We start from the raw sequence: 26,662 nt of genomic DNA on the forward strand, positions 1-26,662 counted from the left end.
TTCATATAACATTGCAGACAATAGGGCATTTAGGAATGGAGTACATCAGCTGTTAAGTCTGGCGTTCGTTCCAAGAGCAGATATACCTTTTAGCATATGACTAGCTGTATGAAGATATTTCAGAACTGTTATTAAGGGAACCAGCTATGATTAGTGGTTAAAAATGCTACTTTTTGTTTTGTGTTTAAAAAGTACAAAACTTGCTCTTTAAATAATATATTGTGGGGGTATCTCTGCAGATAATCCCTTTAAATGACCTCTTTAAATTTGATGGCACATGTAATTCATGCATCATTTTTAATGCAGTTTTTCGTAAGTTGATATTTTCCAAACTTAAGTGCATTTTTCTCTGAAACTATTGAATCTATTTACATGAAACTTTTACAGTGTTTTCTACAGCCTGTGTTCTACAAAGTATACCTACGGGTTTAAGAATATCACACACATAACACAAGGGGGGGGGGAAATATATGCATTAAAAAATGGCAAAAATGGTTAATCAAAGTTCAATATTTTTCTGTTTCATTACGGGTGAAATATTTAAGTAACTTTTGCTTTAGAATTTACAATATACAATACTTGATAACTTTAAGAAATACAAGGCATATGAGTGAAGATTGTAGCAAGTGATGTGCACCTGAAGATTGGGGTACATTTAGCAAAGTGGGAAAACAGGTTATCAGTTAGGGTCTTTCTTTTGCACTTGGATAAGAAACTAATTAGTTGTCTTTTATAGAACTGAATTCAGAATGATTTATTGTATAACCATGGAAATTTTTGTTCCACTTTAAATACTAAATGTCTAAAAATATGTGTGTGTGTGTGTGTCTAATGCTCTGGATTTAACAATGAAGTCATCATCCTTCTTGCTTCCCAATATTTTGATGGAAGGTCCACAAATGTCCTAAGAGTTTCACAATTAGCCAAGTGCTCCATCTCCATGTCCTCTTCTCTGGTGTACAGTAAGCATTTAGGTGAATTCAGTACTCCAATACGATGGAGGTGTTTACCGAGGCAATCATGACCAGTAATCAATCTAAACATGGCCACGGCAGATTTTCGAGGTAGATCAGGAATTAGTTTTGGATCTTTGAATGATTCTTTCCATTTTTAATTTTGATGTTTTGCCTGTTCGCTGTAACTTATTCTTTTTATGACTCGCTTTATTGATTCATATGGGAACTTGAAATTTGTTTTTAAGTTGATATAAGTTCCTTTCTTTGCTAACATATCTGCTTTCTTGTTACCGTTCAGTCCACAGTGGGCCGGGATCCACTTTTTTATTTAGCATTTGAATTTGTTTTACCATGCAATGAATTTCTTTCACTTTTTCCATTTTAGGGGATGTAGTTGAGCTGATGGACTGGATTGCAGCTTTGGAGTCAGACAGGATGACTATGTTTTTGCACTGGTTTAGCCAAACAAATACATTTTGAAGTGATGTATAAATGGCTTCAACTTCGCCATCAAAATTTGTTGTGTACTTGCCAACATTTTTATAAAGAGAAAAGTATTGGCAAGTAGCTCCTGCTCCAGCTCCTTCATTTTGATCCATGAGAGATCCATCAGTGTAAATGTACAACCAGTCCTTTTGTGGATATTTTCTATTAATTGTTTGTAGGGCAATGGCTTTTGCTATTTCTGGATTTATATCTTTTTTGTTGAAGACTTCATCAAGATCAAGGCAGCAATCTACTTTGAAGTTATTAAGTGGATTATATCGATTCATCAAGTTTTCCTTTTCACTTGGTATTTCTAAAATTTGCTTAAGCTTTTCTACCTCTTGTATGTATCCATTTTGGGTCCTCAATGTAAATTTAGAATCTTTGTATTTACTCCATTTATCCCAATTTGGAAGCCTTCTTAATTTTTCATAGGTTAAAAGGGCTTGTGTTTCAAGATCTGTTACAACAGGTTTATTAGATGTGATTATTTGCATGGCTTCAATTGGAGTAGTTTTGATTGCACCAGTGATGAGACATAAAGCTTGGTTTTGAGTGTGTTCTAATGTCTGTTTATTTGTGGTTGATGAGGTTATTAGTGCTTCACCACAGTACGTTAAGATAGGCTTTATGTATGTGTTGTAGGTTGTATTGAGTGTACTCCTTGAGCTACCCCATTTTGTTCCCGCCAGTCTTTTTAGTAATTTAAAACGATTTGTTGCCTTTGTGCTGATCAGTTCAATGTGATTTCTCCATGAGAGCTTATTGTCGAAATGTATATCCAGGTATTTTACTTTTTCAGTTCTTTGTAACTTATCATCTCTATAGTTTAGATTTATTTTCACTGGTTTCTTTCTTAATGAGAAGAGTTTAAAGTTTGTTTTTTCTATGTTCACTGACATCATATTATTTGAACACCAAATTTCAAGTGCCTAAAAATATTGAACTAAACTTTTGTACTGAAATTATTTAATCATACAGGCATCACTACCCACTACCCTTAAAAGTTGCAGATTATTTTAATGTAACTTATATTCGAGGAAGATGGAAGGGGAAGACGAGGTATGCACCCCATTTATGGAACCAATACAATGCACTCATATTGCAAGAGCCAAGAACTAATAACGTTACAGAGGGATGGCATCAATGTTTCCAACTAATGGTTGAAAAAAGTCACCCTTTCTGTGTTCAGTACTGAATGAAATTAAAACGGAACAAGAAGACATGTCACAAATGATTTTTGAACTCAATGCCGGAAGAAGAATAAGGAAGAGACAAAGAATGAATTATGCATGAGTCAATCGTCAGTTGCACAGTATTGCTGAGTGTTATGATGAGTATAAAGATGAGGGCCGAATCCTGGATTATCTATGTTCCTGCGAGCATAACTTCGATTTGTTAAGTATGAAATACAATTTAATAATACTCGTAAAATTTATCAGCCTCAAAATTATAAACAATACTTATGATACTCAACAACTTTTCCAAATATACAGAGTGATTCATGAGGATGTTACTTGAAAAGTGCAACGAGTTTGGAATCGAGACCCATCATCCTTTTGTTTATTTTCGAGCAGCCTATGATACCATAAATAGAGAAAGACTCTATGCTGCAATGGAGGAATTGAAGATCCCAAAAAAATTGATCTCTCTGGTGAAAGCTACGATGACAAATACCAAGTGCATAGTTAAAATTCAAAACATGATGTCTAACTCTGTTTCTACTAGGTGTGGCGTCCGACAAGGAGATTCACTAGCTTGTCTCCTTTTTAATATAGCACTGGAGAAAGTCATGAGGGATTTACGTATTAATACTAGAGGAACTATTTTCTATAAGTCGATTCAGGCGCTGGCTTATGCGGACGACTTAGATATCATAGGAAGAAGTCAGGCAGCAATGAAAGAGGCCTTTATTAAGCTGGAAAAGGCAGCAAGAAAGATGCATTTACAAATTAATGAAGAAAAAACAAAGTATATGCCAGTCACGAGAGCTAATATAAATGGACCCCCTTACCTGGAAATAGGCTCTTTTAAATTTGAAACTGTCCATAGTTTTATCTATCTTGGCTCTGAAATTAACAACAAAAATAATGTTAGTTCTGAAATAAAAAAACGAATATTATCTGCCATTAGATGCTTTTATGGTCTTAGAAGACATATGAAATCTCAAATTATATTTAGGAATACAAAAATTGTGATGTATAAAACTCTTATAAGGTCTGTACTATCCTACGCATCTGAGACTTGGCCATTGTCGAAGTCAGATGCGACATTATTATGTACATTTGAAAGAAAGATTCTTAGGCAAATCTTTGGACCAGTTAGAGAAACGGAACATGGAGAAGAAGATATAATTTCGAACTGTACAGATTATATAATGAGCCGGATATTGTTAAATTCATAAAAATAAGAAGATTGGATTGGGCCAGGCATATTGTGAGAATGCAAGATGATAGAGTTGCGAAGAGAGTTTTCAAATTTATTCCGATGGAAAGAAGGAAGGTTGGGAAGACTGTGTGATGGATGATATCAAGACTTTGGGTGTTAGAAATTGGAGAAGTTTGGCATTGGATAGGGAGGAATGGCGAAAACTTCTGAAGAAGGCCAGGGCCCATGAAGGGCTGTCGTGCCATTGATGATGATGATGATGATGATGATGATGATGATGATGATGGTGATGATTCACGAGGATTTACCGCCACTTACGGAGCTTATTTCAGAAGACATTCTGAGCAAAAAATTTCATGTAAACATGTGTCCAATCTCAATATCTTTAGATTACACTAATTTCAAAATTATTAGTGAAATACCTTTTTTTCTTAAGTTTTAAGGGTAAAAGAATATTACAAATAGAGAATGAACTATTCAGAAATAACGATTAGTGTTCTGAAGCTAAAAATGTGTTGTTAATTGCTTTGTACAGATTTTGTTTTTCAATTTTTAACTAAAAAGTATATCATTCACATGCACGTTTCACAAAAATTATTACAAATTATACGACTTTAGAAACTTGATTCTTTGCAGTTTAATTATGCATCCTAATGTACAATCTTACAGAATTTACAAGCAATTGATTTGTAGCAATTGTGATAAATACGTAAGAAAAATGTAATTTTGTAGTTAAAAATAGAAAAAAATTCTGTACGAAGCAATTATGGAATTCACAGCACATTTTTAGCTTCACAATTCTATTTAATATTTGAGGAGAAATATTACAGATATTATTCTGTAGGACAAATGAATAATATCTTTAATATTCAGAATTCTAGCTAATTAAAGAATTGATACTCTCATTAGTTCATTCTTTATCTGTAATATTCTTTTACCCTTAAAACTCAATAATAATGGTATTTTACAAATAACTTCAAATTAGTGTAACTCTGAAAATATTTAGATTAGGACTCATGTTTAGATGACATTTTTTGCTCAGAATGTCTTCGGAAATAAGCTCCGTAAGTGATAGTAAATCCTCCTGAATCACCCTGTATGTATATATATTTTTAAAAAATTGTTAATTATTCTTATTTAACTTGCATATACGTACAGTATGTCAAAATATGCTGTAGGTTATATTGGAGTAGGCGAAATGTGACAATTGCTGTGTGTCATCTTACACTAGGTGCAATGACCTGTGTGACAATTGTGTGCCAATCATCCAGAAACGGCACGTTCAGCTTTTAAACAAATAGGCATGTTGGCATCGTTTATTCTAAGAAGGAATAAAAGTGTGTTGCTTCTGTCAACAATTCATCATGATGACCGAATAGATGATGACAGGAGAGAAAAGAAAACCAGAGATGGTGACATTTTATTGACCAAGAGGAGGAGTAGTAGACATCAGGCTTTTATGGAAATTATTGCATTTTTTTTCTATGTTTACGTTGATCTGCGTTACCTTCAATTCTTACTTGTATAGGCCTACTTTATTCGTATTGATTAAAATTGTCTGTCTTGTAACTGCGTAGTTTATTACTATTTTGTTTTAGTGCCACATTTTCATGTCCTTTTTTATACTAGCCTACTCATATTCACTTCAATGTAAATAAATATAACAGTCAATGCAAGTACAAATTTATTATTTATTACAGATTTGAACATTATTTTAAAAAAGAACTAGAAAACGTAATGTGAAGGGAATCCCACAAGTGCGACCAAGCGCATGACTTTTTCCTAGCGACCGCTCCTGGGTTAAAGAGAATAGAGATGAAATTCATCAATTATGAATCTCTGATTATGTTCGATAGTGTTAAATGCAGAAGTGGCTTCTTGGATAGTCAATTCCTTTTCTTTTTCTTACCTATAAATTTGTACCTGAAGAATTTAGGGAATGCTTGACGTGAGCATTTTGCCGATTTTGCAGTTTTGTGTTTTGTAGTCTTGATATAGTCTACAATATCTGTCCTACCTACGTGACTGATGCTCAACACTGATTTTCACTTTTGAGTTGAATAAATTTTTTCAATTAAGGATATCGCACTTTTATATTGTCTAGAAATTTATAATTTCTTTTAGGCATGATGGTAAGGAATTGATAGCTATTAAACTGTTTAAAATAAAATACTACACTTTCTAACAGGTCTATTCTTTTAACGTTCATTGAATAATAGTTAACATTCAAATTCATGCAAATCTAGTCTTTCAGGTGAAGCTCCCTGTAAAGCAGATTTGAATAATTTCAAGGGAAAAATTGTTCCGGGCCCGGGTATCGATCCCGGGACCTCTGGTTGAACGTACCAGCACTCTACCACTGAGCTACCCGGGAACTCCACCTGACACCGTCTCAATTTTTCCCTTTATATCCACACAATTCGTGTGGGCTGACGAAACGCCAGAGACCCACAACGAGTGCACACAATCTCTGTGTGACTTGGAATTGTGGTTTTCTGTTAACGTAGAGCGCTGGTACGTTCAACCAGAGGTCCTGGGATCGATACCCGGCCCCAGAACAATTTTTCCCTTGAAATTATTCAAATTCAGTAAAACAAGAAAGGAACTTTCTCTTAGTCATGCTGGTAAGAAACTAAACTGATATAGGCAATTCGTTATCTTGTGAAACCAAATGAATGTGTGCACCATTGCTCATAGTAAAAATCCTATGGTGGAGGTAAGTGAGCTAGCTAGCTAGCTGCAAGTGGAAGCTTTTAGGGAGGGAAGCTTCTAAGCCCACTTTCTTCTTCCTCTTATGTGCAGGTAGGTTTTACAAGAGAACAAATGGCTATAACTACATGCAGGTGTTACGTGCTGTCTCTTCTCACTTTATAGATCTCTTGGATATGGAACAACAAGTTTTGATGGTGAAATCATTGCAATAAGTGAATGTCTCAGGAATCTTCTATGCCACATCTATAAATTTAGGAATGCAGTTATATTGTCAGACTCCAAAGCAGCTATTCTATCAATCGTCTCTAAACACACACCTTCATCTCAAACAGCAGAAATAACTAAAATGCTCTCTCAATTATTATCACTCAATAAAAGAATTGTATTCCAATGGATACCATCCCATTGTGGAATCCTGGGAAACGAGAATGCGGATGCTTTAGCAAAGAAGGGCAGCACTGCTACTTACAGACCTGTTACTAAATCTACCTATTACTATGTGAAGAGATTTATTAAATCTACATACTTAGACTTCAACAAACAAAATTTGATAACTCAATCCCAAGGGAAAAAATGGAACTCTCTGCATCAAAATCCACAGTTAATTCCCGATTTACCACGAAAATCGTCTGTAGCTGCATTTAGATTGGCAACAGGCCATGATTGTTTGGCTAAACACCTGCATAGAATTGGAATATATCAATCCCCTAACTGCCCATTGTGCAACTCAAACCAAGAAATGGATTCGGAACACCTCAAAATCTGTGCTTCAGTGGCTGGTCATGATAATATTTTTGAAAAATATTAGAGTGCAAGAGGTCAAATGACTTTATTGTCAAACGCCTGGCGTTAGAAAACAACAACAACAACATTCAAAGAACAGACTTCACTTCCTACACGTGGTCTACACTTTTAATGTTCATCTAATAATGATTAACATTCAAATTCAATAAAACTAAAACAAAACTCCCATGTGCAAATGTATCCGAACTGCAACTGTAAATGCCAGTTAGAGAAGCAATCAGAATCAGAATGACGAACACCGGAAATAGTAAGAATGTTACTCATGCTCATACTAAGATATTCTCATTGAGTGTCAGAGGGAATAGAACTGCAACCAGTTGAATATTTGCTAATGAAATTTAGAAATTTTAAATAGGTAGGCCATTGCATGAGGATATGGGGAAAATTATTTTTAAAATTAAATTAAATTTTTTTTTTTTTTTAATTTCCGAGATGCACTCCTTCTATGTTGTTTCACTTGATAAAATATGAGTGTATACCAAGTTTTAGGTAATTTGGTCATGTCTTGACCCCCGCCCAACATGACTGACTAATAAGACATTCTTTTCTTATAGAAAAATAATGTGAAAATGTAATATTAAATGTTTCTCTTTTAATGCAGGTCATTATGCAATACTGTAAATCCACATATATAGTAATTAATAAGTACTGTAATTAAATCTTGCTCTCAGCTATACAATATCCACATCAAATCACTAGATTTACTGAATTTAAGGTTTGTTGGAGGCTGCTGTTAACATCCTTAATGTCTCTAAGTATTGTTTTTGAGTTTCGTCATTGATAACACTAGTTGAGAAGTCTTGAATCACCTTTACGGCCCATTCAGAGAGATCATTCACCACTTTGAAATGCCGTATGTATGCCTCAGCTTCTTGATATCTGGGATCTAGATGCCATTGGCTAATGGATTGTCCAAGCCATTGGACCTCAAGAACCAAGATTTAGGGCCAATAAGGGTACGGCCACACGAGCTACATTTGTGGCAAGTTTTCTGCGACAAATGTAGCTGGAATTATAGGCAGCAATGAGTTAAATGGAAGCGGCCACACGGAGCAGTAAATGTAGCAAGTTTGGCGCATCCCAAGGTCGTGTCACAACTCGAATGGGTCCGGGTCCATTTTTTCTGCGACATTTACTGCTGTTGGGTGGCCACACGTAGCGACATGGGTGGCTACACGTGCAGCTACATTTGTAGCAACTTTCTGCGACAAATGTAGCTGGAACTATAGACCGCATTGAGTTAAATGGAAGCGGCCACACGGAGCAGTAAGTGTAGCAAGTTTGGCGCCGTCTGACATGTTAGGTCTACTCGTGACCAATAATTTTCCACCTTAAACGAATTAACATTGTTGTTAGTTACTGGGAATTTATTATGAAATCCATATTTTAAACTTTAAATTTATATTAATATTTATTTCCGCTTTACTAATTCCCAGAGGAGACTCAGTGAGTCAAAGAATATACATGTCAAAATACTTTTATCTACTAATTGACAATAAATAAAGAATAAATATCATGCAAACGAAAACAAAAAAAAAATTGTAGTAAAAGTACAAACAACCGTGTAAAATGAATGGTTATGCTTTAATTTTTTAGGAATGAGATAGAAAGCGAAAATCAAATGTCATGTAAAGGACACACAGATTAAGACTTTAAAAAGAGTGAAATAACAAATCAAAGTTATTCATTTTACAGTAGAGAATTACAATAATTTAGCTCAATGTAAATTTACAAATGCGTATGGAAACACGCGTAAGCTAATTTTAAATACTATTTTCTTAATCTTACTCCTGTTTTTTGTTACTTCACCAGAAGGAAAAGTAAATATCGCCACTAAGTTCCTTTCTGGTAATTGAATTTGCAGCCAGGCATGCAACAGCTTGGCATTTTATTCAGGCCTAATGTATTTAAAAATAAAACAAGTGACATTGATGAGTGCAGTGAAATTTGTCTCTTGAATTAGCTATAAGATATCGCAATTTGTACCACCCCGCTTATCTTTTAGCGTTAAAATTTTCTTTTGTTGGTAAAAAAACTTTATGAGACATGAAACTGTAACATACCCTAAGATTCACCTTTCAGTTTCCCCCTCCCTCGAAATTTAATAATCTGAGAAACGTGATCTATCATGTTTAAGAGAACGTAAACTCTGTTTTCTATTGGATAAGATGTAGGTCTACAATGGAAGAAAGGCATTCTGAAATTGGAAGGAAAACCCGTTCTTTTTAATGGTTGAAATTCTCAGTATGTATATGTAATCATAACAACAGAATTTACTTGTGTTTATGAGGGAGTGAAGTAGAGAGGGAGATTGACTTTTAGATGGGAAATTATTATCATGACAAATTTATAACAGTACGATGCACTCCTATCTCACTGGCCGCCAGCAGTGTGTTGTCTTTAATAATCGGTTCTCCTCCTGGCAGACAGTAGAGTCAGGATTTCCCCAGGGTTCGGTATTGGATCCATTGCTTTTCTGTCTCTATATTAACGATATCGCCAAGTCATTTAAATATTGCAGATATCATATTTATGCAGATGACGTTCAATTATACATTTCTGCCAGTCCTAATAGACTAAGTGACTGTATTAATAGACTCAGTAAAGATCTCGAATCCGTTTCATCTTGGTCTCAACAATTCGGACTTAACTTAAATACAGATAAATCACAGGCTATCTTATTTTCGAATAAAAGATTAATCCTCGATATTAATAAGCTGAACTTTCCTCCTGTGACTCTGAATAAAGCGATCATTCTATTCAGTTCAACTGTGAAAAATCTGGGAGTTAATTTTGAATCTAACCTTACCTGGGACACGCATATCAAATACACATGCAAGAAAGTATTTTCCACTCTTCACTCATTAAAACGATTGTACCACTATCCAGCTAAATTAAAGCAGATGCTTGTACAGACTCTTATTATGCCTCATTTCGATTATTGTGACGCTTTATTCAGTGATCTCAGGGTGGATTTATCCCAGAAACTGCAATGTGTTCATAATGCATGTGTTCGTTTCATTTGTAATGTCCGCTACTACCGTACGATCACATTTCGCCTTCTTTCGATAAATTATTGTGGCTCAGGTTAAATGAGAGGAGAAAGTTACATTCCCTTTCTCTCTTATACCGAATTTTGCACACCTCTACTCCCTCTTACTTATCTGTCCGATTCCACAGTCTTTCTCGGTATCATAACTTAAATACTCGGTCACAATATAACACGCTAGAAATACCACTGCACACATCATCTCTTTATTCTTCATCTTTCACTGTTGCTAATTCTCGTCACTGGAATTCTCTGCCGCCCGAAGTCAAGGGCTGCCGAACTTTAATTTCCTTTAAATGTAAATTAGAAAAATATCTTATGATGAGTTGCCAAATCTAACGCGTTGCAAATATTTAATGGAATGTGTTCCACTGTATTTATTTTTATTTATTTTTTTTTTGTTTCTTATTTTTATTATCGAAATCGTGTTTATTTATCACTTAACGCCAATATGTATCCCACTATGTTGTCGTTTTTTTATTATTAATCTATTTTTTTCTGTACATTTTATTCAATTGTCGGTTTCTGGTTTAATTATGTAAATCCTACTTAATTGTAATCTAATAGTAATACGTATACTAATGTGTTTATTTTTATTTTTACTGCGTACATTTTTTTATTGAATTATCGGCTTCTGTTTTTTATGTGATTCGTATTTGATTCTAACAACATTAATATGTATTTTACTATGTTTATTTTTATTTTATGAGGTAAATTTTATGTAACTACCTCTTTTGATCTCGTTATGTACCTAAATTGTATCAGTATGTAATTATTTAATTCCGATCCAGTTTTATGTTCAACTGTGTAAGCAAGTTTTAATCCTGGTTGAGTGTAAGAGAAGGCCTTACGGCCTTAACTCTGCCAGGTTAAATAAAGCCATTATTATTATTATTATTATTATTATTATTATTATTATTATATATGACATATTTTGTTACTAACAATACGGTGCCAATAAATATTGCTTCGCTTATGTATAGTCCAGCTGAGTTGCCCTATTTTTTTTAACTCTCTTCCAAATATCTTTCTTTAAAAACTACATACATTTTTCTTCTTTCAATTTCGACCTAAAGAATTCTTCAATAATAAAATGTATACAATAGCGTTCTAGCAAACCCTTCACAGCAATTTTGTTTGGTAAAAAACGTACAATTCTTTTGCAGGACAGACCTCACAAATCAGTATTGTTTATAAAGAAATTTCCACTTTTAGTTGTATTTTGCGATATAAGGGTCAAGTTTAAATTGCCGCAACGTCCAATAAGCATTCTGCAAAACCAAGAAAAAGAGAACTTTTATGATAGATGTGTTTACTTATACTCTATTCAAAATACCGTTCTTTGAGAGTACGCATTTTTTTGTTTCATTTTCGACCAAAGGTTTCCTTCAATAATAAAATCCATACAATAGTGTTCCAGTAAACCCTTCACAGCGACTTCATTTGTTAAAAAACACAATTCTTTTACAAGACAGATCTCTCAAATATGTTACAAACAGATGGCCTCTTTGAGTTGTGTTTTGGGTCATTTTTACAACTCCTTTTTACTTGGAGATGCTTCAGAAATTCATGTATTAAAAAGGGAAGAGCATGTCTAATCTGTCGTACAATCCCAATGACCCTTCTACAGAACCACGAGAAATTAGGTCTTCATACAGCCTTCCAGCAAACCCTTCACCCACACCGTACTTCCGATTGTTACTGACGAACAATATTGCCTGTTGTAAAATCGACACAGGAATAAAAGTTAACTTTATGGCACTGCTATAAATTTTCTTCTCATGCGCATTACAATTGTGTGTGACCGTAATAATGTACACTAACATCACACACAAAGCGACTTTGGCTTCATAATCCATCTCGGAAGAAAGCTTTCTACTACACTACGGTTGAGTGCTGCAAAATGCAAAAGAACTAGCTACAAATTTCGCTACGTGTGGCATATCATGTGGCCACACGTAGCGACATTTAACGCAGAAACTGGCAGTAATTGTAGCGCCCGTGTGGCCACCCATTTTGCGACAATTACGGCAGCTTCATTTGTAGCAGAAAACTTGCTACAAATGTAGCTCGTGTGGCCGTACCCTAAGAGACGAGAATTTCGTACTGTGGTTCAGGATTGGAAATGTTGGAATGCCCCTCTCAAATTCTTTTGGTCTCAGAAATCGAAATAATGTCCGAGCAATTTTCTGCCATTCCGAATCAGTAACTCTGTTTGAAAATAGGGAGAACACTGCACACTCTTTGGTTAAATACCACAAGTGTCCTTCCATGGCTTGTATGGCTGCATTAGCAACTTGATGATCGTGCTTGCGGTATTTGGTCAAGTCATGCCACAGCTTCAGATCATTGTAGACTGCATCGGCACCATTGGATGAAGAGAGCCATTTTTCAACATAGAGGAGTGCATTGAATTTGCATAGTGCTTCTAATTTATCGATCATGATCTTGTCATATCCTGCTTGAGCACTGAAAGCAAACATCTTTGCTGGATACAAAATGGACGGCATCCATCGAGTGTGCTGAGCTGCTCCAGGTTTTAACCAATGTATTCCTCATTCAGGTATTTCTCCCAGAATTAACAACATCAGTTCAGCACACTTCCAATAATCAGCATGAGGTAATAAGTTATTTCTATCTGAGGTGGAAAGTATTCTCTTCAGTGATTGAATTGTATTTTCCATTATGAGTTTCAGTGACCTGTCCTTGATTTGTATGGTCGTAAATTTTTCTTCTGTATTGATAGTTTCCCAAATAGAGTACCTGAATTGAATGAAATTGTCATTTTCAGGACCTGATGTTTCACCAAACAATTTCTAGTGAACCGAACACAAAATTCTCTCAAAAACGTGATGCAGACAAGCAAACAAACAAGTTTTTGTCCAGTAATTTTTTGAGCTGTACACGTGCTCCAATTTTCCATCCTGAATTTGAAGCTGTAGTATCAAAAACGAGAGATCTCATGTTATCAGAGAGCTCTCATTCATTTGCAAAACTAAAAGTAGCTCTTGCTTGCTCTGTACATGTTGTGTACCTTATAGCAAAAGTGATTATTGAGGTGGGCGGGGGTCAAAATATGACCTAAACATCTGAAAATTTGTACATAAGTATGTTTCAATAATTGTAATAACATGGCGGGGGTGCACTTAGGAAATTTAAGAAAAAAATTTTTTGCAATGCCTTATCACATAAACGATATTATACTTGGAGGAAACTGGGACATTTGGCATCCTAGACACACTCTTTTGGGACAGGGGTACAAATGTTAGAAATTCGAGACTATCCTAGCTAAACTGGGACGTCTGGGGACGCTACTAGGTAGCAAGAAAGGATACCACATAGAATAGAGAACCTACTTATGTCCAAGAAAATCTGACCATGACAATGCATTTTCTGATTGCTTGGTGATTCATATACTATCCGCAATATCTAGTCACAATTTCCTAACAGTCTATAAGTGTTACTGTTCCTGAAATGTATCAAGTTCTCAACCATCTTGCTACCAAGGTTTTTTACAACTTACTACTATACTACCAAGGGGGGGATAATAAAATTACCACCATCAAAAACATATACCGATCTTTGTTAAGCATTTGAAATATAAACAATTTACTGTATGTATAGACTTACGAAAAATGTTGTTGTTGTTGTTTTCTAATGCCAGGCATTTGACAATAAAGCCATTTGACCACTTGCACTCCAATATTTTTCAAAGATATTGTCATGGTTAGCCACTGACGCACAGATTTTGAGATGTTCTGAATCCATTTCTTCATTTGAGTTGCATAATGGACAGTTAGGAGACTGATATATTCCAATTCTATGCAGATGCTTGGCCAAACAGTCATGGCCTGTTGCCAATCTAAATGCAGCTACAGACGATTTGCGTAGTAAATCAGGAATCAACTGTGGATTTTGATGCAGAGAGTTCCATTTTTTCCCTTGAGATTTGTCATCAAATTTTGTATGTTGAAGTCTAAGTATGTAGATTTAATCAATCTTTTCACAGAGGAACACGTAGATTTAGTAACAGGTCTGTAAGTAGCAGTGCTGCCCTTCTTTGCTAAAGCATCCGCATTCTCGTTTCCCAGGATTCCACAATGGGATGGTATCCATTGGAATACAATTATTTTATTGAGTGTTATTAGTTGAGAGAGCATTTTATTTATTTCTGCTATTTGAGATGAAGGTGTGTGTCTAGAGACTATTGATAGAATAGCTGTTTTGGAGTCTGACAATATAACTGCATTTTTAAATTTATTGATGTGGCAGAGAAGATTCCTGAGACTTTCACTTATTGCAGTGATTTCTCCATCAAAACTTGTTGTTCCATATCCAAGAGATCTATAAAGTGAGAAGAGACAGCACATAACACCTGCACCGGCACCTTGTTCCCTGGAGATCAAGGATCCATCGGTGTATAAATGAAGCCAATTTTGTGGAGGGTACCTAATATTAATTGTCTCTAAAGACAATTGTTTCATTATTTCAGTGTTTACTTCTGATTTCAGTATTTCTTGTGTTAAATTTATATTATACTCTATATTTAATAGTGTTAAAGGGTTTGGTTTAATTTGTAAGTTTTCTTTTAAATTCGGGATGTTGATTTTCTGTTTTAATTCTTGAACCATGGATATGAAACTTTTTTGAGTTTTTAATCTACGGAGAGGACTGTATGAATGCCAATTGTTTCCTGGTAATCTGATAAGTTTTTCATATTAAATCAGTGCTTTTTATTCTATTAATTATCATTTTGATGCTGTTAATATTAGTGAGGAATCTCATAGAATCTATTAGAGTTGTTTTGATTCCACCAGTGATGAGTCTGAGAGCTTGGTTTTGAACACGTTCTATTTCGTTTATGAAAGGTGAAGTAATTAAAATTTCTCGCAGTACGTCAGAACTGGCTGTATAAACATTTTGTATGTAGTGTTCAAAGTATTTCTAGAGCAACCCCATTCCTTTCCTGCTAGTCTTTTCAGAAGGGAGAATCTTTTACGAGCTTTTTCAAATGGTTGTTCCATGTTAACTTACTGTCGAAAATAACTCCAAGATATTTGGATTCATAAGTCCTAGGAAGGTGTTGGCCATTGTATTGGATATTGAATTCTCTTTCTTTTTTACCAAGTGAAAATATTTGGTAGTTACTTTTGCCTAAATTGAGTGTCATCAAATTTGATGTACTCGTATTCCATTCATGTAGTGGATTTAGAGCTTTAAGAGCAGAATTTTGAATTTTGTCTCTATGTCTGTGAGATCTGGAAGTCCACAAAACTATGTATATCATCTGCAAATAGTGCTGTTTTCATGTTTGATTCCTCTAATATGGAGAGTAAGTCATTTATATAAATATTGAATAAAGTTGTGCTGAGGACAGCGCCCTGGGGTAGACCTCAATATGTTTGTCTGTAACTAGAAAGTGAGTTATTGAATTTAGTAGCAATGAATCGTTGACTAAGGAATTCTGATATCCATCTGAACATATTGCTGGAGATACCTAATTTCTGGAGTTTTAATAATAATTTATTTCTCCAAACAGAGTCATATGCTAACTGAAAGTCAATAAATATTGCCAAGGCATCTTCTTTTTTGTTAAAACTGTTTTTTATTTCTTGGCCGAGGCATATGACTTGTTCATTAGTAGAGTGTAGTTGTCGAAAACCGGCTTGTCTTGGTGATAAAAGATTTTGGGATTCTAAATACCAAGTTAATCTGTTGGAGATCATTAACTCCATGGTTTTTACTATCATGCTTAATAGTGCTATTGGTCGATAACTATTAACATCATGAGCAGGTTTCCCTTTTTTGTGAATTGGTACAATGATTGCTTTCTTCCAAGCTGCAGGAATTGAGGTGTTCCATGATAAATTGAAAGTGGATAAAAGTACAGACTTGGCTTTTTTCCCCAAATGTTTAAAAAATTCTGAATGAATGTTGTTGGGACCTGGAGATTTCTTGGTTTTTAAATTTTGTATAGCTATGCTTAATTCTTTGGAAGTAAAATTTTGATGGAATATTTCAGGTTTTGTGATATTGTTTTTTTATATATTTATGTAATTCTCTTTTGATAAATTTGTCATTTTTTTTTTATATTGGGATGTAATCTGTGAGAGTTTGAGTAGTGTTTATTAAATGCATTTGCTATATCTCTACTATCTGTTAGTGTTTTGTTATTGTGAATAATAGGTTGGCTAATATTTTCCTGTGTATTGGAAATATTCTTCAGAAATGTATATGTTTTAGCGCTATCGGTTCTGTAATTAATATTTTCGATAAATTTATTAAAACTGTTCTTTTTTGCTGTTATGATTGCTTTTTTAAGAATGGCAGTCTTCCGCCCCCAATCTCGAGTATCTTCTGGTGTTTTGCTATGTTCTGCTTTGATTCTTGCTTTATCTCTATCTTGTTTCAATAAATTCAGGTTTTCTGTCCAGAATGGGGTGTATTTTTTTGGTTTGCCTCGTGGGATGTGCTTTTTTGCAATTTTAAGAATAGATTCACAGAAATATTTGTTCAATCTATCTGAGTTTTTATTTTCCATTAGTGGTGTGTTGAGCTGGATGTGTTCGTCTAGTTCTGTAGTAAATAGTTTCCAATCCGCTTTCTTAAAATTCCATGTTGTTTTGTTATTGTAGGGTTCTTTTCTTCGGTTTTGGTGGAGATGAATAGAAGCAATGATGACTCTATGGCCAGATCCGGGGTCTTCAATTATTTTTTTCTTGGTTTCGTGATGGATATCTGATGTTACCAGTAATAAGTCTGGATTTGTGCCAGAACCTGAATAATGTATGAAAGTAGAGGGATCTTCTTTTCTATAGACAAAAAGTGTAAAAATATAAAGTAATCATCTTATTTTAAAAAATACAGAGTGGTTCAAAAGTCCTGTTCCATTTTGTTGAAAACATAGTATACCAAAATTAACGAACTTTAGATATGTTACCAATGACACAATGAGGTAACATGTACAGTAAATTTAAATTTACCTCCCTTTCATTTCAAGACAAACTCCTTAATGCTACATAATTTTGACATGGTAGAAAACACTTCTGTACAAGCAATGAAAGTCACAGTACTATAACATAAATTGGAAATCAATTCAGTTAATTTTTTAAATTTAAATATTAGAACACCATATATAAAACAATGAACATTTCAAAAACATTTGTTTATAATAAAATAAAATAAAAATTTTTTGAAGTTATAATAAAAATATAAAACTAATAAATCAAATTTTAGTTCTTTGTTGAAATTAAAATATTCGAGCACCACCTATATAACAATAACATATCAAAAAGAGGAAGTCCGCCTGGGTAGCGTAGTCAGTATAGCACTGACCTTCTGTGCTCGAGGTTGCGGGTTCGATCCCGTCCCAGGTCGATGGCATTTAAGTTTGTTTAAATGCGACAGCCTCATGTCAGTAGATTTACTGGCGTGTAAAAGAACTCCTGCGGGACAAAATTCCGCCACATTGGCGATGCTTATATAACCTCTGCAGTTGTGAGGGTCGTTAAATAAACCATTATCGAAAAGAGGCTCCACTAATAATTATTTCAAACAAAATCACTTTTAGAAAAACCATAACACACAGAAATAAAAAATTAAAAATAGGGAACAAAAAAACATGATAATATAAATAACAATATAAAAATTAGTATAAATATCACAAAATAAAATAATTTGAAAGCAGACTAACTTAGAAATTAAGAGAATTAAGCTACAGATTGAATTTTATACCCTGGAATTTTCATGATAGATTATCAAGGAGGGTAACAAGATCACCCCACATGAATAATGTGAATTATATCTTAAAGTAGATTAATTATTTAGGTTATTTTTAATTCAAATTGTTAGTAGGCATATAACGAGAAATACATGGAATTTCAAAAAGAAATATGGAGAAAACTGAAAATTACATTGACAAATCATCAGTGGAGTAGTTCTATTGGCAGCAGGAGGGTTAATGAAGGACTTAAACAAAATACACAAGTATAGTCATTTTAATAGAATATTCAATCTTACATTTAGATTTCGGACACTTTTTCTGTTAATGGAGAAAATAATGATAAAAGACTCTGTGCATACACTACTACATTTCCAGAAAACTTTAATTTTTCTCGCGGAGTAAATAACACGTCTACCTGTCGTGTTCTCAAAAGTGTATATTTCCTGCTTCTGCTGCGCTAAGTAAGTCTCCTCGAATTGATATTTTTGTAGTGAGTTATAGCGAGGCAATTCCACACCATTCTGACATCAACCGAGTGCACAGGTAATGTGTCAGAAGTCTACAGGTAGGTATTCTTATTTTCTACCAATATATAAAAGGTTAAGTAACACCATGAAACACTATTTTTAAAAATTAAAAAAGCCTGAAAATTCATATCCACATCTTGGCAATTGGACGTACTTGATGCTAGAAAAATTTGGGTTTGAATTGAGTACATTGCTTGACAAGGTTAGGGGAATTGAAGGAATTTTCTTAATATGGTAACGGGCATTGTGGTGGATGAACATTACAGTATGATGTTGAGAACAATGTATATGGTAAACTGTAGAAAGAACTGGATGGCATGTTTGGACACACTGCCTCAATTCCACATCAAGTGAACGTTTATAATAGCATGTTGGACTTTGCTCTGTGTTATGGATGAACATTGCTACATCTTTTAGCTATAAAGTTCCCGAAGATCTGGCATTCAACCACTTCATGTTGCCTTGCTGCAGATGCCATTAAAATTTCAAATATGCCATATTGAGTTTCTATTCCTCGATTCTTTGTTTTTTAGATATGAAAGGTGGAGATGAAGGCGTATTATCTTTATTATTGTTGTTCTTTCTGATGAAATAAGAAATAATAATCCTCGTGTTTTTGGTTTCTCTTTTAGAAGCAATGGAAATCAGGAAAGTTGAGGGGTCCACTCTGTATTATTCTATCTGCGGCATTTGAAGAGTCAACTTAGAAAAAAATTTTTATTCATTTGGAACAACTGGATAATGCCTGCCATACAGCAGTGCCAACTATGCTCGCATCGGGGCTCACGACAGGAAGAACTTGGCTGTGAGATCAAACTGCACATGCACAGACTTCTCTTGTAGTGTCAGCATGATTCTTATCTGGATTTATTTTCGCGTGTACATTCCAAATCAAATGAAGTTCCATTTGTACTCCAGTTACCCATCTTGTATATACGAAGGTTAGGTTTGGTTAGTTTAGGTTTTCATTAACCAAGTCCGCACATGTACGGTTTGATCTCACAGTCAAGACCTTCCTGTCGTGAGCTACATGTGTCATTAGTGACCAGGCCATACTAAGCCGTAAACAAAGAGAATCGAAATGTTACTAGTAAAATTGGTGATAATATTCTTTAACTTTACTTTAGTAGGTTATTTTACGACGCTTTATCAACATCTTAGGCTATTTAGCGTCTGAATGAGATGAAGGTGATAATGCCGGTGAAGTGAGTCCAAGGTCCAACACCGAAAGTTACCCAGCATTTGCTCATATTGGGTTGAGGGAAAACCCCGGAAAAAACCTCGGTCAATGTAGAGTATCCACCACCCACTGAACGAATAATATTGATTAAACGAGCGTTGAGCGACTTCCTCCGATTTTGGAAGACACCGACGCACTTAGGTTAGGTTAGGTTAGTTTACGCTTTTATTATTCCAAATGTTTAGGATTAGTGTAAAACTGGCCTATGTCTCCTATAGTGGGCGGGACATAAGTAACATTCACCAAAACCTCAACCAGGTAACTTGTCCCGACCGGGAATCGAACCCGGGCCACCTGGTTTCGCGGATAGACGCGCTAACCGTTACTCCACAGGTGTGGACGATATTCTTTAATAATTCCCTGTACTTGTTAAATGTAAGATCTATGGAGTATAATGGCGATTTTTTTAATAGGTACACTAAAAGAAAATGCACATTTTCGAAGATATCATAACACTTTACCACAGACAAATTAATGAGAAATATGATGTGGTCCAGGGAATATCGTTGAAATCAACAGTGTGTGCAACTGACATTAATACATTATCTCCTCGTCAAACCCCAGCCAACCTTATCACTGGCAAAGTGTGTAATTAACACTAATGTACTTATCTCCTCATCAAACCTTATCCAACCTTGTTGCTAATAGTGGAGCTATCTCTCAGTAATGTTGAGAATGAGGGAGAAAGTGAGAGAAAAAATTAATTTCTCCTAGTAACGACATCACAGGTAAATGTCATGTCCTTATGTCAACAAAATTGTGTACTTGATTATCATTGTAATGGTACATTGAAAGCTGCGGTACCTAATTCTCCAGTTTAGTGGTGTATTTTTTTCTGTTGTGATTAAAAATTATTCAGTCAATTATTTGAGAAACTACACATGTTCCCTTCTGCTTAGTTTTGACAAAAGTGTAAAAAACTGTCAGCTGTATATGATTTTCAATATTCCTGACTATTCTTAAGAAACTTACCTTGTAATCTGAAGGTGCAATGAGACCCGAAATTTCCAATGTATGTGGTTTCTCAAATAAAATATTAGTAGCACAAAAAATCAGTATATTTTGCTTTAAGTATGATATAGTTTGACGGATTACTGGTTTTGACGGATTTCGGGTTTTAACAGTACTGGTAACATATACATTTTCAAATTAACATACATATACAGCTTACACAGCATAGATTTACCTCTAATAAATATGGTTTCTTTGCAGATAGATGAATGAACGTTATTTAGAATCATATATTCATTTCCTGCTGCCTCTAACTTTTTGCTTTCATTGCCAGACTCTTTCAACCTTCCCTTCTTAATGACTGGTTCAGGAATTTGAAACAATATATTATACGCAACTACCTCGTTATACTCACTAAGCTATAACACCAAATACAGCAGACCAGCTGTTACAATATGTTGAAGGAGGGAAATGCACACGAAAATCATTGCTACTTGACACTTTTGTAAGGAAAGTGGCTTGGCTAACTGGGTTGTGACGTCATTGAAGCCGTTTGATGCTCATAGGTACTACCAGTACTTACTAAGTTACGAATTTCACTTAGCACTCTTGTAGAGGAAATGCAGAATATGAAATAACTTCATTCTACAATAAATATGAATTGTACTTCTTTGTTTACTTGTTTCCTTGTTTGTTTATTTATTTTTAATTTGGCTCTTTAGCCCTTTTGTAAGGTTAAGTAGATACTCAATTCAAAGTGAGTTACCACAGTTTTTTTTTCCCCCCATAATGAAGGATGGTTTCCTTAGCAAAATAATTTCGCGTGAATATCTTTATGAACTTGTCATAGGAAATGGAAATTTTGTGCTCACACTAAAATATGTTTAAAATGTGACAGCATCATGCATTATACAAGTTGGTATTTAAATAAAATTGAACTTACAGTGTTTAATCCTTCTCGAGGCTTGTCCTTCCATAGAAACGGCAAAGTCTTGAATACAAATCGTGTATTCTGATATATTATATCCTCAGTTCCAATAAATGAAACTTTTGAAATAAAAAATATGTAAAAAGATAGGAAACCACTGTGTAAACACAAACACGACCTATGTAACAAGTACCGGGTACTAGGAAACTACCACCATATCTAAATACTGGTAGGCCTATATACATCTTTTGGTATATAGTAGGCTATACAGCAATGAAATGATTCAGTAGAAATTAATATAATGCAATTGAAAGCTATCACATTTTTACATGTCTTGTCATTCAGTCAGATCACTGCTTGTTTAGTTTGTCCACAATGTAGAACTGGTTGTTAAATGTTTTAAATTAAAAAAAATAGCATTTACAGGATGGAAGAGCACTGACAATACGATATTATCAAGCATTTTAATATTGCACAAAACATAATGTAATAGTTATTTAGATACCAATGTCGTAACGTTTTATTTTACAATACGAGATTTTGTCAAACAAGGCTGCAGGCCGAGTTTGATAACCAGTCTACTATTGTAATATGAAGTTACGACATGTGTATCGTACAAAGTTTTATCCGCTTTGATAAAAAAATAATGTAAAATTGAATATTGTCTAAATGTAACATTTTTATTGCCTGCTATATAATTTGCTTTGTAGGTGATCGATTCATATAGAGGGCCTTGTACGAGAAACATTAGAAGCTATATACATTTGCTTTGTAAGTGATCAATTCATATAGAGGGCCGTGTACAAGAAACATTTGAAGAATGTTATTATTGTCGGTATTATCACCATGACTATTTATAAATATAAGTGTCAATGGTATTGTATTAACAGCTGTACTGATTTATTAATTCCAACAAAATCGCGACAGAGGTATGAAGAGGAATATAAGAAGTTTGAAGATTGGTGTAAAAAAAAAGTAGAGAATATTTCTGAAAAGTTTATGCTGGAATATTTTTCAATGAAAAGTGAAAAGAAGAAATCAAGTTCTCTGTGGATTCATTATTCTATGCTGCGGTGTACGATATCATTGAAGAAAAACGTGGACATCAGTAAGTAGACACAAATTGTTAGCTTTTTAAAGCAAAAAAGTGAATTGTGAAAATGTTCCTATTAATGTGTATAACAAATAAAAAGCTTACAAAGACAAGCATCCTGCTGCTCCAAAGTTGCACTCGGGCATGGGTTCGATTCCAGCTTGTGCTCATTACTGGTAGTTTTTTCCAAGCTTTCTCCAACCATAAGGCGAATGCGAATGTCAGGTAATCTATGATGAACCCTCGGCCTCATCTTGCCAAATATCATCACGCTATTACCAATACAATCGATGCCAAATATCCTAGTAGTTAATACAGGGTCGTTCAATAACCAAATAAAAGAATTGCAGAGAGCAATCAGAGTAGGGTAGATGCACTATCTGTGGCCACTTTTAGGATTATTTTTAAGTTTATTTAGAAAATCAATAAATGGGACACTATAATCCCCAACTTTCTTGAGGTACGTGTTAACTAATATGTTTACTATGAACTGTTTTATTAGCATAGCTCAAAACAAATACATACACTTACACAAAAACTTTTATACATATTTACAATTTTCACCATTTGTGGCGACGAAAACGCCATTTTTGGCCACCTGCTTGTACCATATGTGGCCATTTTTGTTTTTGCCATAACATTGTCACAATCTTTCATTTCCATAAATTTAACAAGATAAGGGATAAATTACTGTAATTTGAGTTTACAAATGAGCATATGTTTTGCAGCAGACAAATCTTAAATACAAACAACATACTATGTTAAGCTTACTAAATAAACAGAAAAATCACTCCACATTCAAACGTTTAAAGCCTCCAGAGAAATTGAAGCATATTGCACGGTCATCTTTTCCATGGAATTTGGGAAGAGATAACACTCTTTCTATTTGTTCATTGTCAACTACTGATATGTCATCATTTACAATCCATTTCAATTTATTCGCCCCAACTCGTCTAGCAAATTTCACAAGCCATCCATCAATATGTTTTTCTTGTATTAAACCCACAAATCTTCGGACACTTTTCTTGTGCCTAAATGCAACAAGTACCCAATCATTTACTTCAGCCTCTTTGGCATGAACATTTTCATCACTGGATTCGTCACAAAGTTCAGATTCAGATGAAATAGCAATGTCACTTTCGGATGTGGTTATTTCATCTTCCATCTTCCTTTGATTTTTAGTTTTTGATCTTTAGGACACTTTCTGTTTATTTTCACGCCTCTTCTTAATTTCATTCTCTTTCTGCTTTTTTTTTTTTCAATTTGCTTGCTTCACAACTGTCATATTAATTCTTTCATATTTATACAAAGTCAGAGGAGGTGCCAATACTCCAGATGCATTCACTGTGATAAGTGTTGTAATGTTCTCCTTATCACTAGTCTTTGACGTGTCATAAACATGCTCATCTTTGGGTGCTAGACCTAAGCCTCCTGAGGGTGAAAGGCAGAATGAAGTTTCATCACAATTCCACACTCTCTGGGGATCATTTAATATTTCCTGTTCTTCAGGAGTAAGCAGATCAGTAATTTCCCTAAACCAATTCCGGATTTTTTCCTCTGTGATTAATCCCTGAGCCTTGTTGATATGCTCTGCTTCTTTTATACTTAGATCAGGATGTCTTCTCATAAATGCATCAAACCACTTACGTCCAGGTCTGCAATTGATGAATGGTGTGTTTAGTTTACAGTTTCGTACAATTTTTTCAGCATAATCCAGCAAGCTTTCTTTATTTATTGGAAATCCAGACCTCGCACAACTTTTCAACCATTTTGCCAGCAACATCTCCGAGAACCGCACACTGTCCAACTTTTCCAGATGATTCAGGTGCACGTCCTGATAGTTTATTCCTTAACGTAGATCTGGGAACATTAAAGGTTGTGGCAGCTGTTGCAACTTTCATTCCATCTCTCACTGCACACAGAGCACGTGATACTTTTGATGGCGAATATTGAAATAATTTTCTTTTGTATTCACGATTTTTCTTAGAACTCATGTTAAGTAAAAGTGCTGTAAAAAAATAAAATAAAGAAAAAACAAAATATTAGAATTTCCTAACTGGAATAATACATTTCAAAAGTGGTCAGAAATGGTGCTTAAGTAACCCCTATTTGTGGTCATTATTGTGATCACAAATGGTGCTTGATACTACATTCATGTTCCATTTGTGGCCATCCCTGGTATCAAGGATTGTGATTATGTTTTCATAAAATACTGAATATCAGTAGATACCTTTATGCTTTGAGATGGATCACAACAACAATATCATGTAACTTTATAGAAACTAGTACAGGTTTTATATTGTAATTCTTACCTGCAACTCTAAAGAAAATACGTAAGCAAGAAGCACAACTTCAATACATTTATGAATTAACCATTTTGTACAACAAAAGATTGGAGCTGAATGGCAACCAATCAGAATCATGGTTGCACAGCAACACACTGGAACATGTTAGCATGATTCCCATTGCCAGAACTAAATTAGGCACTTAATATAACATTTTAAATTCGAAAATGGCCACTAATGGTGCACTGGCCACAAATGCTACGTCTACCCTAGTATAATGAAGCATTAATGGTTGAAGTGTTGATCAAAATTTTTTAGTGGTGGTGGTAGCATTATGTGTAAGAAAAGTAAATAGTTGGTGTACTATGGTTGATGTTTAAGAAAGTTAATATAGTGCTAATAGTACCTCCCTCATGCCAATAACTCTGCTACAGAAAAGAATAATAAAATTATGCCTTAATAAACTCTTGATTATCCTTCAGAACTGTTGTATTCAGGATTTAAAGTATTTGACTTCCATCATATTTATAACAAGATGTATTATTGAATTTCGTACATAAAAAACCGAAATATATTTAATTTATATTCACATAAATATAAAACCAAAAGATCAGAAAACACATATTACGCTTAACAGAACCTAAATGTATCATAGCTGTAGCATCACAGTAGCAACTTCAGTCCAAGGCTTTATAACATGATAGCTTAATAGCTAAATTCTCAAATATACAATTTACTAATACTCCTTATTTCAAAAAATCAATTAAAAATTGCTGTTTAGAGAGAAAATTTAAGATTCATTTATTGTGATATATTTTTTCTTCTTCTTTTTTCTTTTTCTTTTTTTACTTTTTACTCTGTTATTTAATAAAATATCTTATGTGGAATGCCCTCTGAGCACGAGTATGGAACTTAACTCTTTCTGGGGATGTTAGAATGTTTTTATATAAAAAAAAGCAATATGTATCTTTGTTCTACGAGGGCTATTCGTAAAGTAACTTCAGTTTATTTTTTACAAACCTGTGAATAACATTACAGAATTGGGTTACAATACGTTTGAAATTATACACCCTAATTTATTTTTCCACACAGTTTCCAGTCACATTGAGACACTTGTCATAGCGTTTGACGAGCTTTGAAATTCCGCAATTGTAGAATTCGGCCAACCTACAATGCTGGTTTTCAACTCTTCGTCATTGTCAAAGCGCTTCGAGCCAAGCCACGTTTTCATGTGCATGAAGAGATGGTAATCGCTAGGCACCAAATCTGGGCTATAGGGAGGGTGATCCAATACTTCCCAGTCAACTCTTGCAGTTTGGTCGCAGTACGACACGCTCTATGCGGCCAAGCGTTGTCATGCAGGAAAATCACCCCAGAGCTCAACATGCCACGATGTTTGTTTTAAATGGCCCTTTTCAAGTTTGTTAGTGTGTTACAGTAACGCTCAGCGTTAAAAGTGGCATTCCTCTCCAAGAACTCCACTAGCAAATTTCCTTTTCTGTCCCAGAAGACAGTTGTCA

At 34.5% G+C, this 26,662-nt stretch overlaps 1 protein-coding gene and 1 long non-coding RNA gene across 2 annotated transcripts in view; one reads left to right on the top strand and one right to left on the bottom strand.

The window, feature by feature from the left end:
• Positions 1-26,662, top strand: part of LOC138705117 (CD2 antigen cytoplasmic tail-binding protein 2 homolog) — a 204,877-nt gene that overhangs the window by 80,447 nt on the left and 97,768 nt on the right. The gene's annotated exons all lie outside the window — the stretch shown is intronic.
• LOC138705121 (uncharacterized) overlaps positions 1-26,662 on the bottom strand; it is a 55,860-nt gene that overhangs the window by 15,550 nt on the left and 13,648 nt on the right. Inside the window, exon 2 of the long non-coding RNA XR_011333627.1 lies at positions 3,457-3,511. This is a non-coding gene — a long non-coding RNA (uncharacterized lncRNA). The remainder of the gene's footprint in view (positions 1-3,456; positions 3,512-26,662) is intronic.

Source organism: Periplaneta americana, chromosome 8 (genome assembly GCF_040183065.1).
Source record: "Periplaneta americana isolate PAMFEO1 chromosome 8, P.americana_PAMFEO1_priV1, whole genome shotgun sequence".
In the NCBI taxonomy this organism is placed as follows: Eukaryota; Metazoa; Arthropoda; class Insecta; order Blattodea; family Blattidae; genus Periplaneta; species Periplaneta americana.